Source organism: Eumetopias jubatus, unplaced genomic scaffold, assembly GCF_037043125.1.
Source record: "Eumetopias jubatus isolate StellerSeaLion01/CBP00866 unplaced genomic scaffold, mEumJub1_p1.0 scaffold_2, whole genome shotgun sequence".
In the NCBI taxonomy this organism is placed as follows: Eukaryota; Metazoa; Chordata; class Mammalia; order Carnivora; family Otariidae; genus Eumetopias; species Eumetopias jubatus.
The window spans coordinates 20,680,225-20,698,997 of NW_028274808.1; the positions used below are offsets into that span (position 1 = coordinate 20,680,225).

Consider the following 18,773-nt stretch of genomic DNA (forward strand, 5'->3'; position numbering starts at 1 on the left):
GTTATGGAATTATTGCCGAACTAGTAGCTAGTTTAAGTAAGATTAATCAAGTTTAACCGAGATTCCCCATGGGTGTACTTTTTAGTTAACTGCAGTGTTTCACATGGAATTGAAACAAAGTACACAGTGAACATGCCATAGAATCTTTTCTCTTTTCTAGATTTTCTGTCATAAAGTATGAGATGGTACTCTGTGAACCTTGTGTTTCTTATGCAGTTTATGGAATCTCTTATTGCTTTACAGTTTTCCTTTATATTACCTCATACCATTGATTCTTACTGGGACCTTTAAAAGGAAGTGAGAAGCTCCCACTCCAGTCAACAAGGCTTTGATTCTGCCTCCTAAATATTGCCCAAATCACACAAGCCAAACAGGTATCAGACCAAATGGGTGGGAAAAGAGAAAGAAATCAGGTTTTGACAGTGGGATGGGAACAGGAGAAATTACAAAAGAGCAGGCAGGCTCAGAACAGAGAATAAGAGTAAAATTGGGAAAATTCTCTACTTAGAGCAGTTTAGCCACAACGTGTCTGTATGTAATGCTTTTGTCCTCATCTGTAGAGGACAGGGTAGGATGAGAATGGAACTACTAAAGAGGTTCAGATACTACACGTTGCTGAGGTCTGCTATTCTGAGACACCTTTATTCCTAGCCTATGTTTCTCTGAATTTCTAAACACACTATTCCAGATGTCGTCTAACTCTGTGAGTGTTCCAGAATCCAGGAATCAGAATCCGGGTATCAGATGCCTGGGCTTCATCACTGGAAATTCTGCTTCAGAAGGACTGAGTCTGGCTGACGTATCTGTATATTTTTACGATTCCTCATGGATGATACACAGCCAGGGTTGAGACCTGACCTAAGGTGCCAGACCTGTCTAGTTCTCAGCCTTTGTATTCCAGAGCTACACGGCCCCTTTACAGCAAGGAAGCTAAGCTACCAATAGCAACCTTATAAAGGAGCTCTTACTGTAAATCTAGTCCTAGCTTGACATTCCAATTCCAGTAGCTGGATATCTCCCCATATTGTGTTCTTCTTCCTCTGATCCTTAGGCTAGGCACAGGCTTACTACTCAGGTCCCCCAAAGCAGTGGTTCTAAACCAGGGACTAATGTACCTCTTAGGGGACATTGCACAATGTCTGGTTGTGACAGCTGGGAGAGGGGGTGCTACTGGCATCTACAGGGTTACAGACTAGGAATGCTGCTAAACATTGCACAAGGCACAGGACAGCAGTCCCCCACAACAAAGAATTTTCCAGCCCAAGATGCTAACTGCCAAGTTTCTGACACCTGCCCTAGGACTTAGCCTGTTCCTTGCTTTTGCCAGCTCCCGCCCCTAAAAATAAACAGTTCAAATTCATAGATGTAAGAATCATCTAAGGTACCTGTAGATTTTCAAGACCCACCCTTAAAGATGCCAGCTTAGCAAGTCTAGGACTGTTTCCTAGAATTAACATTTTAACTAGCACTCCAGGTAATTCTGAAACAAGTGATCTGAACTATACTTTGAGAAACACTACCCTCAAGAGATTGAGGTCTTGCCTCCAACACTAGCTTGGTACCTGAGACCATCTGCCAGCTGACTGATTTCCCTGGAACAAGCATTCTGTCTGCCTCAATTTCTGAACATAGTGCACTCCTGGATTCCCTGTCACCATGCTCACCCTCATGCTTCCCCAGCTCTTGTCCCATTCCAGAGAGCAGAACTAATTACAGGTCCTGACAATTGGGAAGATACAGATTAAAAGTATGCACTGCCTGCCCTCATGGGGTTTATGTGCTACTGAAGGAGGACAGAAATAAAAAATCGCAGGTAATAGATAAGTGTTCCTTCCCCATTTCTATCATTACACTTTACTCCAACCCCCATTACAGCACTGAAGGCAGTCTGGCAGAATGACAGGAGTCAACAATAAATATATCTAATTATGGTCATCTGGTCCACATTTTTCTTCTTGTACAAAAGGATGTCATGAAAAACTTTGCTTAAAGCACTGTCAAAATCAAGCGTTCCCGACTTACCAGTCCAGTAGCCATGTCAAAAAAGGTTTTATATATAATAAAAACAAAAACCAAAGAAAAAGCTCCCTACCTCCAATTTTTTTTGACTGCTCACATTTCAGATTAGATCATTTCAATTGTTCTTATCTTCAAGTTCACTGACTCACTTTTTTACCATCTCCAAATTGCTGTTATACACAACTGGTGATTTTTAAATTTCAGACATCATTTTTCACTTCTAGAATCTATTTGATCCTATTGTTAATAGTTTCTATTTCTGCTGAAATTTCCTATCCATTTATTTCTTTCTCTGTTTTGGGGCAGAGTTATAATAACTGCTTAAAAATCCTTGTCTACTGATTCCAACATCTGGGTCATCTTAAGGTCGGTCTCCACTGATGGTCTTTTGAGTATGTTTCTTCATATATCTGATTAGATTATATCCTGGACATTGTGAATAATACATTGTAGAAACTGTGCGTTCTGTGCTGTTGTTCTGAAGAATTTTTATTTTTTATGTTTTTTATGTTTAGTAGGCAGTTAATTTGGTTGATCTGAAGCTCCAAATTCTGTCTCCCCTATGGTGGGCAACAGCTGAAATATCTATTCAGTTCTTTTTGTTTTAGCTGGGCTTCTTGAAGTCAGCCCCAAGGATGTGGAGTTCGGAGATCAGTGAGAGATTTGGGCAGTGTGGCTACAACCTTCTGTGACTCTCTCCTTTTCAGGATTTCCTTCTCACTTTCCAGACTCTTTGGTCACTCTGAACTCTGTACTCTGATTCCTTGACTAGTAATGACTTAAGCTTCTTATATGAGTTTTAATTACTCTTAGTGGCACTGGGTCTGCCCTAAGTTGAAAAGATGTTAAAAAGATGTTTCCCCTCTTACTAGTGTTAACTCCCCTCAAGTTTCTGCATGGTTTTGGTCATTCTCCATTACCTTTACATAATTTTTAATGTTTTATCCAAAGTTTAATTTTGTGTGTGTGAGAGGGCTGGTCTAGCACAAGCTGCGCCATCTTCCATTACCTGCTCAAACTCTCAGTAGTTTCTTGCCCTCTCCTCCCCCATTAAGGACCTGCCTGTGCTTTCTGACATACAGACACAAAACTCTCACATTCTCTAGAAAGAAGTTAGTCATTACAATAAATTAATATATTCACACCTCTTAGGATAGGCCTGAATTCCGAAAATGAACTCATCATACCTGGTGGCCCAGTACCTCTCCAAATACCATGCAATTCCTGGGTCAGTCCCAGTCTAGATGCCAATCAGTCCATGGCTTCAACTCTCTATTCTAGCAGGAATTATATTTTTTCAGTTATCCTAAGCCTTTAAGACACAGAAGAACATATTAAAACATTCTACCATATTTCATTAACCAAATTAGTAAGATAGGATAGCTTTTATAACTGACTTTCTCTTCATGATACTTTTTTTAAATGGCATTGTCGTAATATTAGCCTGAGGGCCTTAATACAGGTAACTTCCATTGTAACTTTTTCAGGCTCGGTCCTGTTGAAATCCATTTCATTTAATGAAAAGATTAGAAACAAAATGTGAAAAAAAAAAATTCCACAACTGTATTTCCCCTTTCCTCACCCACCTATTGGCTTAGTTTATTTTAAAGTGCATATTTTATTAAGGGAACTTGATGGTTGTTAAGGCAGGTTTTGCTTTATGACATTTCCTGTTTACTTCACCCCAGGAAAATACAATTTGGTGTATTTCTGTTTAATTTTATGCCACTGGACTACTTCTCTTAAATATTGCTGAGGCTTATTTTCTATGATGGAGAAACAATATGCCATCTTTCCATTTAGCTTTGTTTCAGTGCTGCCCTTGTATTTCATAAGGGATAAATTTTCAGAGAGCATAGCCAGGACTTAATAAATTAAGATCTGCAGGTGTTTATTTTTTTTATCATGTTTTGCAAATCTAATGAGGTTTTGCAATCCTGTTCTGAGTGCTGCTAGTAGAGAAAAAGGGGTGTAGCACTACTTGTTAGTGTTTATTTTTCCATCATGCAATTTCCTAATTCTGGTCCTTAGAAACTAAGTGGAACTGTGAGGAGGAGAACAAAGAAAACAAGGCACGCCTCATTATTCCTTTAAAAAGGTGAAAACTTAAATATAAGTGGATGCCAAGGTAAGGAATCAAGTCATGACTGCTATTAGTTCCCTAACTACCACCTGACAAAATTAAGTTGTACAGCTAGTCAGTCACCCAGCGGGAAAAATAGACAGTGCTTTTAAGCTTCTAATGTTTTATTTATTCTTTTTCTTTATTATCCTTTTTCTTTATTATTCTTTATGTTTGTGTAAATATTAGTACCTGTTTTTTCATTCTGCTGCCAAATATATTCCACCAAGAGTTTTTTTTGTTTGTTTTTTTAACTGGTAGCAGAAAAACCCCAGGGATATACCCAGGTTCGGGAGAACTTAAAATTAAGATAATAGTTTAGCAGCCCACCAGCATTCATTCAGCTTGATAGTACCTGTGTGTATAAAATGACTTTCTCAAGTGTGGTGCTTATTTAGGAAAGACCAGTGGACTTCAGACCAACCTAGGCTGTTCTACACAGCACCTCAACCCTAAATCCTAATTTAGATCAGCTTGCACAGCAGTAGGAATGTTTTTCAATTTTCTGTTGTTGTGTAGAAAAAGAATTTCCCTATCTGTCTACAGAAACAGAACCTTCTTGCGTGTTCCCTTGTTCTTCATTTTTAGTCCAAAAATCCTCTCTAGAAGGCCTTCTACATTTCCATCACTGCTGCTTCTACCTCTCCACCTGTGACTACCAATTTTGTTTTTTTGTGTTCCTTTTACTACTCTAACCTCATTCCACACCAGTGTGCCCTTTCCATAGTATAGGAAAGTGGACAAAGATTTAAGCATTTAACAGAAGGGTAAAGACGAACCATGAGAGACGATGGACTCTGAAAAACAAACTGAGGGTTCCAGAGGGGAGGAGGGTAGGGGGATGGGTTAGCCTGGTGATGGGTATTAAAGAGGGCACATTCTGCGTGGAGCACTGGGTGTTATGCACAAACAATGAATCATGGAACACTACATCAAGAACTAACGATGTAATGTATGGTGATTAACATAACAATAAAAAATTTTTAAAAAATCTTATCAATTCTACCAAAAAAAAAAGGGTAAACAAAAAATTCTAATAGACAAATTTGTTCTTGACTCTCCCATGAAAATGCCCCTTCTGATCTTTTTCCACTCTGAATTCAGCTCTCATTCCAGTGCATCCAGAATTGGAGAATTATATACCATGGCCCCAAGTACCAGTTTTGAAACTTCTCATTAACCCCACCCATCAGCTCAGGCTTTGAAGCACATACCATCCATACCCATTACCACTGCAGTTCTGCACTGCTCTTCATCAGTATCCTGACCCACCTGAAATCTGGCTCATAGTCCTGTCTTCATGGAGTCTCCCATCTTGGTTTCATTGACTCCAGCATTCACACTACTGTGACCTTTCTTTCATCTGCCTTAAAAAATTCTGTCTCGCAGCTCGGCTGATTGTTTACTCCCATCTTAAATTACTCCACCCAGACCAGTTGGGTTAAACGTGCTTTTTGCTCCAGTGTCTTCTGAGATTGGAAATCCTGGTGTCTATCTCTGAATGACCCTCCAAGAGCATCCCTTTACCCAGTGCACTTTTCATTTAAAATGTTTTGAAATATACTCTCTCAGTTCCAAGCCCTCTCTGTTATTAATAGATTTAATTTTCTTGTAGTTTTACTTCTAAATCTAATAAAGTATTCTTTTTAATATAATATTATTTACTAGTTACTGCATTCATAGAACATAAAGTATCATTTCCCAATTCAATACTAACATTTTCCTATATAACAAATACATTAGCTCTAAGAAATTCCACATCTTGGGGCACCTGGGTGGCTCAGTCGTTAAGTGTCTGCCTTCGGCTCAGCTCATGGTCCCAGGGTCCTGGGGTCCTGGGATCAAGCCCCGCATCGGGTTCCCCACTCGGCAGGACGCCTGCTTCTCCCTCTCCCACTCCCCCTGCTTGTGTTCCCTCTCTCACTGTGTCTCTCTCTGTCAAATTAATAAAATCTTAAAAAAAAAAAAATTCCACATCTTGCCCAGTTCCAACTGTAAACAGGATCCAAAGTTTTCTCTTTAATATTAGAAAATAACTGATCAGGGGCACCCGGGTGGCTCAGATGGTTAAGCGTCTGCCTTCGGCTCAGGTCATGATCCCAGGGTCCTGGGATCAAGCCCCGCATCGGGCTCCCTGCAGGGAGTCCGCTTCTCCCTCTCCCTCTACTGTTCCCCCTGCTTGTACTCTCTCGCTCTCTCTGTCAAATAAATAAATAAAATCTTTAAAAAAAGAAAGAAAGAAAATAACTGATCAATTTGCCATGTGATCTAAATAAGAAATGAAAGATGAAAAGTCATCTTACATGTCTTAAGAACACATTCACTGTTCTTTCTTCTCCTCCCACCCCCATTGTTGCAACTTCTACCCAGGAGTTGAGGGGAATGGTGCTGATATACCAACCATTTAACTACACAGAGTCACAAGTACTAAATGCACTGACTTCTTTCTTTCTTCCTTTCTCTCTTTTTCCTGGGATTTTGCACCTCACTCATTTTAAACCCAAGGGAAGTGGGGGAGTTTGACCTTGATTTTATAAAACCAGGGCTTCTACTTTCAGTAGTGTGACAGCTTAGATACTGTGAATGGTACTCCTTAATAGAACAACTGATAACACTGGATAAAATATTTGCAAATATCTTTTGAAACATCACTCATTCACATAAAAGAAAGGAATCTATAGATACCAGAGGGAAAGCAGGAACGTCCAAGGCCGATAAGTACCAAGCTCACTCTCACCTAAAAGTTTCTGCCAAATCCCAGAGACTTTGAGGTTTGGCTTCAACAGGAACCCAAGAAATGGGATGTAGGAGCCTGTATTCACCCATGAGTGACTACAAAGGGCTATACCTTCAAGGATAACAGTGAATGAGAAATAAATCTTATTGCACAAACAGGGGTACAAAGAAATGTTTTCTTTGGCACTAAGTAGAATGGAAGGAAAAAGAATCTTCCCTTGAGATGTAACCATAAGCTGGCTTCAGATGGGTTTGTGACTCAAAGTCACACTACCTCTTATTTTAAAAGAAAAAATTTCAAGGAGATAATTCAATTTGAAATGGTTTCAGTTGGTTCTGTTTTTCTGACCTTAAAATAAATCCTACCAAAAAAAATTTTTCAAAGAAAATAAGCAGCTCACAGTCAAAATTAAAAATTCACAGAGGGCGCCTGGGTGGCTCAGTCGTTAAGCGTCTGCCTTCAGCTCAGGTCATGATCTCAGGGTCCTGGGATTGAGTCCCACATCGGGCTCCTTGCTCCACGGGAAGCCTGCTTCTCCTCCCATTCCCCCTGCTTGTGTTCCCTCTCTCTCTCTCTCTCTGTCAAATAAATAAATAAAATCTTTAAAAAAAAAATACACAGAAAAACACAATACCATTAGAACAAAGAGAAACAAGTAGAAAAATTTAAAAATACCAAATGTAGAATATAAACTATACTTAAATAAAACTCCAGAATATAAGCAAGAACTACAACATAATAAAAAGACCAAGCAGGGTGCCTGGGTGGCTCAGTCGGTTAAGCGTCTACCTTCAGCTCAGGTTGTGATCTCAGGGTCCTGGGATCTACTCCCGCATCGAGCTCCCTGCTGTGAGGGGAGCCTGCTTTTCCCTCTGCCTCTGCCTCTCTCTCTGTCTCTCATGAATAAAAATCTTAAAAAAAGAAAAAGACAAAGCAGATATGAAAGAAAAAAAATAAAAAACAATTAAAAATTCAGCTGGTGCATTAAACATCAAACAAAGCCAGAGAGAATTAATAAACTAGAATATATCTGGTTAAGTGGCCCCAAGTACAGTTTACAGAGACAAGGAGATGGACTATATGATGAAATAAAGGTCAAGAGAGACACAGAACATGATGATGAAAATGTCTAATATATGTCCGATTGAAGTATAAAAAGTAGGTAACAGAACGGGAAAGAGATGATAAAGGTAATGACTGATTTTTGAGACCTCAGATCTTGGAATCCCAGGGAATCCCAAGCATAAGAAATAAAGACAGACACTTCAACACATCGTGGTGAAACTGCAGAACTACATAGAAAAACGTTTCATCTTAAAAAGAGCTAGAAGGGCGCCTGGGTGGCTCAGTTGGTTAAGCGACTGCCTTCGGCTCAGGTCATGATCCTGGAGCCCCGGGATCAAGTCCCACATCGGGCTCCCTGCTCAGCAGGGAGTCTGCTTCTTCCTCTGACCCTCTTCCCTCTCGTGCTCTCTATCTCTCATTCTCTCTCTCTCTCTCTCAAATAAATAAAATCTTTAAAAAAAAATAAAAATAAAAAAAATAAAAAGAGCTAGAAAATAAAAGAGTAATCACCCAAACGTATGTCAATTCAGCAGACTGCTGGCTTCTCACCAGCAGATAGGAAGCCAAAAGACAGCAGAAGAGTATCTTCCATGAGCTGAGACAAATAATTGTCAACCTAGAAAGTTTCTTCCAATAGTAAGGCAAAAAAAAATAATAATAAAGCAAAATAAAGATATTTTAGAGAGAAAAATTGAGAGGATTTATCACCAATAGATCATTATTAAAAGAAATTACAACAGAGAAAGTCTAGGAAGAAGGAAAATTATCCCAGAAGGTCAGAGATGTGAAAAGAAATGTCAAGCAAAGATATCAAAGATAATAATGGGTAAACTAAGCAAAACTGTATTTAAAAAAATAATTTGTAAAAGGGATGTTAAAACTAAGTATTAGGCAAAAATAGCATGCTGTTGACAGTAAGAGGGAGATTGGACAAACTATTATAAGGTCTTAAAGTTGTTCAAGAGGAGAGGAAAAAAAATGTTAACTTTGTTAAGTAGGCAAATTAAAATACTTAGGGTGTGGGGCACCTGGGTGGCTCAGTTGTTAAGCGTCTGCCTTCAGCTCAGGTCATGATCCCAGGGTCCTGGGATTGAGCCCTGCACGGGGTTCCCTGCTCTGCGGGAGGCCTGCTTCTCCCTCTCCCACTCCCCCTGCCTGTGTTCCTGCTCTCGCTATCTCTCTCTCTGTCAAATAAAATCTTAAAAAAAATAAAATACTTAGGGTAACTAGTGAAAAAAGAGACAAAGACCATATATTCTCCAACAAAAAGAGGGGAAAAAATAATCCAAAAGAAATTTAAAAAGGAAAAGAAAGGGATGCCTGGGTGGCTCAGTTGGTTAAGCATTGGCCTTTGGCTCAGGTCATGCTCTCAGGGTCCTGGAATCAAGCCCTGCATTGGGCTCCTTGCTCAGCAGGGAGCCTGCTTCTCCCCCTGCTTGTGCTCACGCTCTCTCTTAACAAATAGATAAAAATCTTAAAAAAAAAAAAAAGGAAAAGAAATTTGAAAAGGAAAAATAGGTGGAAAGCATATAATATCAGAAATCAATGTAAAAAAGTCATCAAAATGTAAATTTGCCAAGCATTCCAAAATTTTTCAATCACCTTTTTTATTTTATTTTATTTCATCTTATTAAAGATTTCTTTGAGAGTGCGTGCATATGCACATGTGAGTGGGGGAGGGGCAGAGGGAGAGAATCTTCAAGCCAACTCCTTGCTGAGTGCTGAACCAGATGCAAGGACCCAACCTTATAACCATGAGATCATGACCTGAACTGAAACCAAGAGTCAGGCGCTTAACTGACTAAGCCACCCACGTGCTCCTTCAATCGTATTTTTAAACATCAAGCAAAAATTGTTTAAAGACACATAAGAATTCAGAAAAATCAATGAGTGGAGAAAAGGTATTTTAACAAAAAAAATTACAGCTATGTTAATTACAAATTCAAAAGAAGTTACTGTATAAATCAGATTACTGGCCCAGGTCCGTCCCCTTTTCTGTGGAGTCTGAGTGAGGCTTCGCAGGTTTTGCTTCCCCACTCTAGAACCGGATCACCATGGCGACTGGACAGAAGTTGATGAGAGCGATTCGAGTTTTTGAATTTGGTGGACCAGAAGTTCTGAAACTCCAGTCGGATATTGCAGTACCAATTCCAAAAGACCATCAGGTTCTGATCAAAGTCCACGCGTGTGGTGTAAACCCAGTGGAAACATATATTCGTTCTGGTACTTACAGCAGAAAACCACTCTTACCCTATACTCCTGGTTCAGATGTGGCTGGTGTAATAGAAGCCGTTGGAGATAATGTATTCACTTTCAAGAAAGGTGACAGAGTTTTCACTACCAGCACCATCTCTGGGGGCTATGCCGAGTATGCTCTCGCAGCAGATCACAGTGTTTACACACTGCCAGAAAAACTGGACTTTGAGCAGGGAGCTGCCTTTGGTATTCTCTATTTTACTGCTTATCGAGCTCTGCTCCACAGTGCCCGTGTGAAAGCTGGAGAAAGTGTGCTGGTTCATGGGGCTAGTGGAGGAGTTGGACTAGCAGCATGCCAGATTGCCAGAGCTTATGTCTTAAAGGTTTTGGGCACAGCTGGTACTGAGGAAGGACAAAACATTGTTTTGCAAAATGGAGCCCATGAAGTGTTCAATCACAGAGAACTTAATTATATTGATAAAATTAAGAAATCTGTTGGTGAAAAACGAATTGATGTGATCATTGAAATGTTAGCTAATGTAAATCTTAGTAATGATTTGAATCTTCTGTCATATGGAGGACGAGTAATAGTTGTTGGCAGCAGAGGTCCTATTGAAATAAACCCACGGGACATCATGGCAAAGGAATCTAGTATAATTGGAGTTGCTCTCTATTCATCAACTAAGGAGGAATTTAGGCAATTTGCAGCCGCCCTTCAAGCTGTAATGGAAATTGGTTGGTTGAGACCTGTAATAGGTTCTCAGTATTCACTGGAGAAGGTGGCCCAGGCTCACGAAAATATCATCCATAACAGTGGGGCTCGTAGGAAAATGATTCTTCTCTTAGAATGATTAATTCTTTCATGTATTTCCTATGCAATTAGAAGTTTCCTGTCCCAGTTTAATTACACTACCTTTGCTCTATCAGCATTCATTTGATTCAGTGAGTTTCTTATATTAAAAGACAAGATTTGCCTTTAGAAAAAAAAAAATAAATCAGATTACTATATAATGATAAAAAGTCATTTCAGTTTGAAGATAAAACAATTCTAAACTTGTACACATCAAATAACATCAAAATATACAAGCAAAAATTGAGAACTATGTGAAGAAACTGGAAAATCTACCATAGCATATAGCTCTAAATATTTAATATATTGAGCAGACAAAACTCAGAATTGAATGGCATAATCATAAAATGTAAACTTCAGGATATGTGAATAACATTTTACATAAGAGGACTGATATTCTTTCAGACATTTGGTACATGCAAAAATTGGACTCTGACTTAGCCATAAAGTTAGTCCAAAAATGAAAAAAGGGAACAAAGACCATATATTCTGCAAAATGCAGTGAATTATTCAGAAACCCTAAAAAAAAAAAAAGATAACTTAGAGTTAACTGATACTTAGTAATGCCTTAAACTCCTTCAGAGTTTATAAAAGACTGCTAATTTCTTTACCATCTTCCAATATACTCACCATAAAAGAGATATATACCATATAGAGAAAAATATCAAAAATGCAGAAACTACTCCCTCTTGGAATATATATTATAGAAATTAGCACACAGCTAAGGAAGATCGAAAGTTGAAGCACAAATGAAGTGTTTTTAAAAGATAAATCTAAAATTTTACACATTTGGAAAATGTGAGACAGTCCTCAGAAGACAACTGGTAACTTCCAATATATATATCTCGAACTTGCTAAATGGGTAAACGTGGGTAGCATTAACTTATTGTTTATTTTACCACAGATGCATGGGAACTCCTGATGATGTGATACTAGTGCATAGGTCAGTATCTGGGAATTTCCAGTGTAGTACACTCTTTTGAGGACTTTGGCTATGAATGGAGGAGAATGAGATTGGCAACGGGATTTAAGGGAGACTTTATTCTTAACATAGAGGAGATCTGAGTACTTTTAAATGCTAATGTCAAGAAGTCAAGAGAGAAGAAAAGGTTAGAAGTGCAAGAGAGAAGGCATAATTTATAGGATGGTATTCCTGAAAAGGAAGTAGAAGTGAGAACCTAGAAGACAAGTGAGGAGATTGGACTTAAATAGGAGGGACAGACTCTCCGCTGTGGCAGAAGTAGAAAGGTTAGGGACAGGTACAGATTTGTATGTAGATTTGGTGGCAGAGAATTGAGGTCGTTCCTTTCTGAAATTTTCTCCATGAAAAAGAAGATAAGGTAATCTAAGAGTAATGCAAGAAATAGTAGATGATGAAAGTTTTGGGAAGAGGGTTTTGAAAGAGTTGTTAAGGGACAGATAAAGTGCATGAGAATCATAGATTTGCTACATAGTATTAAGGACCAAGAAGATTTTTATAAGGATAATTAATTAGTTGAGCAGAACTCAGCAGTGTAGGTATGTATGTACAGAAGATAATTGTATTCCTCCAGGGTTGGGGTTTTACAGGACAGGTAATAAAAGAACAAAAAGCAAAAATCTCATATATTGGCAAGTGAGTAGTAAAATGATGGAACATGGAATCAAAGCTGGGGAGGGGAGGATGGCAAGGAAGCAGTGAGCTGATGGATGGGAAGAAAGCAGATAGGCTGATGAAAGCAAAGACCACCAAGGAATAGGGGTAACTGAATGAACAATCTAGAGAGCTAGGAGGTCAATCCAGGCTCTAGATACAGCTATTTGTGTGTAAGATAGGTGTCTTCCATTATAGTTCTTTTTTATAGAATATATCCGAACCATGGACTTACATATGGTTTTGCAATCTGGCCTGGGAATTTAGTGTAGTGGTTAGTTAGGTGTACTGAAATCAGAAAACCTAAGCATAGTTACTTACCCTAAGTCTCAGATTTCTCAACCATAGATGGGAATAACAGCACTTCCTTCATATTTGTTGGAAAATGCATACTGATTTCCAAACACCCAACTTAAAAACTTCTGGAAAAAATCCATTTGTAATTTGGTGATTCCTTACATTATTTTAGACACCACTTGGCATATGATGTTAATGCAGTTCCTTTAGTTTATTCAACAAGTATTTGTTATGGAGTGCTATGATGTGTTAGACACTGTTCTAGGTGCTGAGACTAAGCAGTTAAACAAAAGAAAATCCCTGCCCTTAGGAGACAGATGCTAAACAAGAAGAAAACAGATATAACAGCAGGTGGGGGATGCTGTTTGGAGTCAGGTTAAGTGGGAAGAAGGAGGAAAAGGAATACCTGTAGAGTCTTACATATGATGCTGTAGGAAGGCTCCCTAATAAAGGACTGTCTGAGCATTTGCATGAACCTCATTTCTCTCTGTGAAAGAACATTCTACACAGAGGGAGCAGTTAGTACTACATTTTTCAAGTGAAGCCTAATTGACACGTTTGAAGTCTGTAAAGAAGATGAATGTGGCTAGAGCATCATGAAAAAAAGGCAAAGCTGGAAGGATATGAGATCAGAGAAGTAGCAGGTTAGCCAGATCCTAAGCGGCCTTGTAAGCCATGGTAAGAACACTGGCTTTCATGCTGAGTGAGGTAGGAAGACATTGGAGGATTTTGAGGAGAGGAGTGACATGATCTGATTTATGTGGAGATTTGATGATGGGGAAAAGCAGGGATACCAGTTACAAGGCTATTAAAATAATCCAGATGAGAGTAACTTGGACCAAGGCAGAAGTGGAACTGGTAAGAAGTGATCAGATTCTCCATATATTCTGAAGGTAGAGCCAAAAGGATTTGCTGGTGTACTGGGTATATGGTAAGAAAGAGAAAAGTCAAAGGTAATTAACTATAAGATCTTTGGTCTAAGCAAACTAGAAAATGAAATTGCCATTTGGTGAGATAGGGACCATGTGGATTAGGAAAGAGAAAATAGAGAGGTCATTTTTAGGCATGATAAGCTTAAGATGCCTATTACATATCCCAAGTAGATGATGTTGAGAAGACAAATAGATGAGTCTGAGTTCAGGGGACAGGTCTGAGCTGGTGACATGAATTTGAGAGTCATCAAACGAGAGAAGGCATTAATATCATGATATTGGATGAGAGCACATAGGAGTGAGCATAGGAAAAGGAGAAAAGACACCTGAAGACGGCCTGAGACACCCCACATATAGAAGTCAGTTGATGAGAAGAAACCAACAGAGAATATTCAAGATGTGCCAGTGAGGAAGAATCAAGACAGTGGTATTTATAAGCAAAATGAAGTAAAATTTCCAATGTCTAAGGTATTTGAGGTAAAACAGAGGCCAAGAACATTGCAAGAGAAGAAGTCAAGAAACCGGAGTACGAAGAGGATTGTTTTTTGTGGATATTGCAATCACCAAGAATATTGAGAATCACATTAGAAAAAGTGACAGTGAGCCAGGTATGAAAAATCTCCAAGGGCTGAGGAGAACCAGGAGCCAGTAGAGAGACCTACAGATAATCTGCAGTGTGATGGCACCAGCTTCCAATTCAAGTCAAATAATTGTGAATATGTTGGGTGTTGGTAATAATAGGTTGGCCATGTGGAAGTGTTGATGTCTGATTACTTTTTAACCTACAAAAATGGTGATTTCATATGGTTCAGTCTAATAACTGAACATATATATGTCTGAATTGTGATTGGCTTCCTAAGTTATATATTATATATATATTATATATTTATGTTAGTACTCTTCTTTTTCAGTTGGAGACTCCCTGAGATCAGGAATTTGTATTTTACCACATGTGTTTCTTTCATAGCACTTAGGATTTACTTGGTAGTTTCAGTTGGTCATCTAGTACTTTTTATACATAGATTATTACTAGAATTGCTATTGCTGACTTCTGTTGTCATTTCGGGGTGATAAGCAGTCTCCTCACTTTCTGAAGTGAAAACAATTGAGAAATATAAACAGGCATTAGATGGGGATCAATATCAGCTTTACTGCTGAGTAAACTGGAATAGAGAAAACACTTAGACCTGAGGCCCATATGGGATCCCGAGTCTTTCTCCTCTGGAATGTATTCATGCAGTCAGTCCCTTGACAGATGCCAACTGCTCCCCAGGGGCACAGCCAGTTTCTAACATGGGGGGAGTGAACAGAGGAGGGTGGGCTGGGAGTAGCAGGCGCAAGTACGTACAAAAGGCTCCAGTCCTTGACTTCCTTCTCTCCACATCTCCCAGAGCCAGTCCTTCATGATGCTTTCTTCAGAGTCTTCATAGCCATTGTGAGAACACAGTGTTTTTAAACTTTGTTGGACAAGTGCCAGGTTTGGAAGATGTGGTCAAAGGCAGCCAACTACTTCCCCTTTCACTCTTGTCACCCAGGGCTTGCTGCAGTGAGCTTATCACTGTGAGCAAGCAGATCTCAGTGAGAGAGGTCAGGCCACGTGTGTGCAGTGACCCTTCCAGCTATTTACCAATTAGGTAAGGCATTCCTTTCCTAGGAACATGTGGATTGAAGGAATTAAAGAGAAAGGTGGGTGTTTTCTCCCTAGAACGTCTGATGGTAGATGCAGGTTTTGTGAAGCCTGAAGCTTCCACAATTTGGATAGTCCTCTTTAAGGAAAAGAATATAAAATTGCAAGTGTGAAATTAGGTAGAAAGTTTGGAAGAGGCCTGAGCAAGTGAAGGCCTTGAAACTTAAGCATTACAGCTTTACAGTAAATCCTGTGCTCTTGAGAAGGTAGCGATACCTGTTTTAATATGGTATTAGACACAACTTGTAAGCAAACCATCTTGAACTAGCTTAAATAATAAAGAGGAGGAGTGGCTCACATTAATGAAGAGTCCAGCTGTTGTGCAGGCTCCACGGTGGATCTAGCAGCTTAACAATGTCATAATGACCCAGTTTCTTTCCATCTCTCCTCTTTGCTGTCCACAGTATCTACTCCTCCTTAGGCAGGTCCCTTCAAGTTCACAGCATGAATGCCAGTAGCAATGAGGACTACTAGCTAACTTTTTCCTGTTAGAAGATAAGGACAACTGCTTCAATCATAGAGCAAAACCTTGAACTTCAAAAAATGGCCTGTTGGATTCAGGAGTCTAAATGATTAACGTTGGAGCCAAGCACTGTGGCAAGAAGGATAGGGCAACCTTAAGGTTAGGCCAGCCAGGGCCCACGTCCAGAGATCAGGATACGGATATGGCTCATCCAGATCATTTGGCTGCTGCATACTGGAAGAGTGGAACTGAGGTTGGGGAAGCATCTACAATATTAAACCAGAGGTGAGAGTATGGAATAATAATCCAAACGTACTGAAAGCTTTCAAGACACCCATCTGATTTACCTTTTCCCTTCCATCGTCATTTTTCTCCACCACGAGGCTGAAAGCCCTGGGAAGGCATGGCCATCTGTTCACCAGTTACCCAGCACCGAGAGTAAGTGCTCAAAGGTATTGTGAGAATACGTGAATTTATCACAAACTTAGGAGAAACAACTGGCAGGAACATTAAATAGGGCTTAGGTAAAAGGGAACTATATAAGAATATGAAATAAGAACAAAAAAATTAGAGATTATTGGATTTGAGCTCAATTAAATAATTTTCAGGTCAGAATCATGTCTTATCAAAGGAAGTGGAAGTAGGACAAAAGGACTTTTTTAAAGTGGCTCTTCAAACGCACATGCCTGAGGTGTCAGAGATTCAGTAAGACATCAAAAGTATTTCACAAAGAAAGAGGTAAGTGCCAAGTGAAAGATAACTAAGATAATTATTTTACTTTGACATTAAGAAAGGACAATTATATTCAATGTGAGCTCTAAGTTTGTAGTTGTGTAACAGGATGCCTTGAGCTGAATGTAATGATTTAACATGTTTTTCTATATACGAGTAAAACATAAAGCAAGTAAAATCCTTTATAGTGTGATAAAGTTACTGGAGGAAAAGTATTGTGTAACAATTTTGCATGACCTCTGATTTCCCATTTTTCATATCTTTTATTCTCTAGAGTCCTACCTGAAAAGATGGACAATAGTCTAAGTTTGGAATCTCAGATTATGTTTTAAAGTAAGCCCTTTTTAAAATTAAACAACTCACTGGTAAATGCTTCCAGTAAAAGGTTTATTTTTTGAACTGAAACATTATATTTCTTGAATTTTTGAATATTTACTTTTTTTAAAGCAAGCCATACCTGTTCTGAGTAATGTGGTGTTAGGTGCAGTAGAGTTCACTTAGGGTGGGGTGCTTAGATTGCAATGATTTTAAATCAAGGCTCCACCTCAGAAACCTAGGAATGTTAGTAGGAGATTTAAAAAGGTCCACAGCTTGCCAAGAACTTCAGCTATTCTGATAAACAGTTTGATTACTGATGCTGAGTCTTGCATACTAAACAGGTTATCCAAGTCTTAAACTTGATGCTTGTTGTGAAGATAGTATTTGAATCACCCTTCCCACCAACATGGTTATTTGTACATTTAAATGTCATTTTCTGTGAATATGTCAGTATGCCACAAAGCATGGCAAAGTTTCCTATGACCACATGCTTCACCTTGACTTTCTGTACATTTCTAATACTTAAGAATGGAGTAGGAAAAATTATATATGTGTAAGAAAAAATGCATAAAATGGTATATTTTGGAAAAGTAGATTTAAATTTTTTAATTTGAAAACAACAGTATATAAAAGGCCTTTGAAAGTTGAATGCAAAATTATGTGAAAATTGTGCCTAAGAATATTATGCCAAATGACAATTTTCTTCTGCATAAAGAATGATTTTGCTAGACCACTTAATCACCAACAGACATCCTCTTATAGGGAAAAAAAATATGTTTGGTGACATGTTTAAAGTGCCCTAAGTAGTATTTAAAGTGAATGATCTTCAAACCAAATAGCTATTTAGATACTAAAAGATGGGAATCCTCTACATCTGCACACTGATTTTAAGGTCCAAGATAATTCAATATATTCACAGAATGAAGCCCTTTAAAATGGCTGGTAATGGCCTATGTAATCTGCCTTACTCCCCTTTCCCCTGGGACTTCATCTACTTCTCTTCCCTCTTTTACTTCTGCTCTACCTACACTGACTTCCTTGCTATAGGCAAACATGCCAGGCATTCTCTTTTTTTAAACCTTTGTCCCAACTGCTCCCTCTGCCTGGAACACTTCCTTAGACATCCTCCAGGAGAGCTCCCTCACCTGCCTCAAATCTCTGCTCAGACTTCACTTTCTTAGTAATGCCACTCCTGTCCATCTTATTTAACATTGTGACTCTCCCCACTCTTAATTCCCCCTTACATTTTCTACATTTCTCACCTTGTAACATTCTATATAAATTTTCTTATGTATTGTGTTTATTGTCCATTTCTCATCTAGACTGTAAGCCTCATGAGAGAAGGACCTTCTGTCTTTTTTGTTGCCTGCTTAACCCCAGTCAGTGAAGAAATGCATGGTACATTGTAGGCTGACCGTATTTCTTGAATTAATGAACATTTCTATGGTCTGCTTGCTTCCTGTTGAATCAGGAACCACTTTAATCATGTGAGATGTCTCAAAGTCAAATTTCCTCAAAGAGAGGGTGAAAATGAGCAAAGAAAATCCCATTTAAAATGGCGTTAGGAAGCCCTGAAGAGGGACTTCTCACACACTACCACTTACCACCTTTTACGGACTCCAGTAGGAAAAAGCTTTACCTGTACCTTCCACAATAGGAAGTAGCTTACTTTACTGCCCCAGTACTAGAAAGGAAGATTTCCTACTGTCCCAGCAACAACTC

General features: G+C 38.9%; 1 long non-coding RNA gene and 1 pseudogene across 1 annotated transcript in view; one reads left to right on the forward strand and one right to left on the reverse strand.

The window, feature by feature from the left end:
* Positions 1-18,773, reverse strand: part of LOC114206126 (uncharacterized) — a 29,050-nt gene that overhangs the window by 9,176 nt on the left and 1,101 nt on the right. Inside the window, exon 2 of the long non-coding RNA XR_003608556.2 lies at positions 15,837-16,023. This is a non-coding gene — a long non-coding RNA (uncharacterized LOC114206126). The remainder of the gene's footprint in view (positions 1-15,836; positions 16,024-18,773) is intronic.
* LOC114206124 (zeta-crystallin pseudogene) lies at positions 8,976-11,007 on the forward strand (annotated as a pseudogene).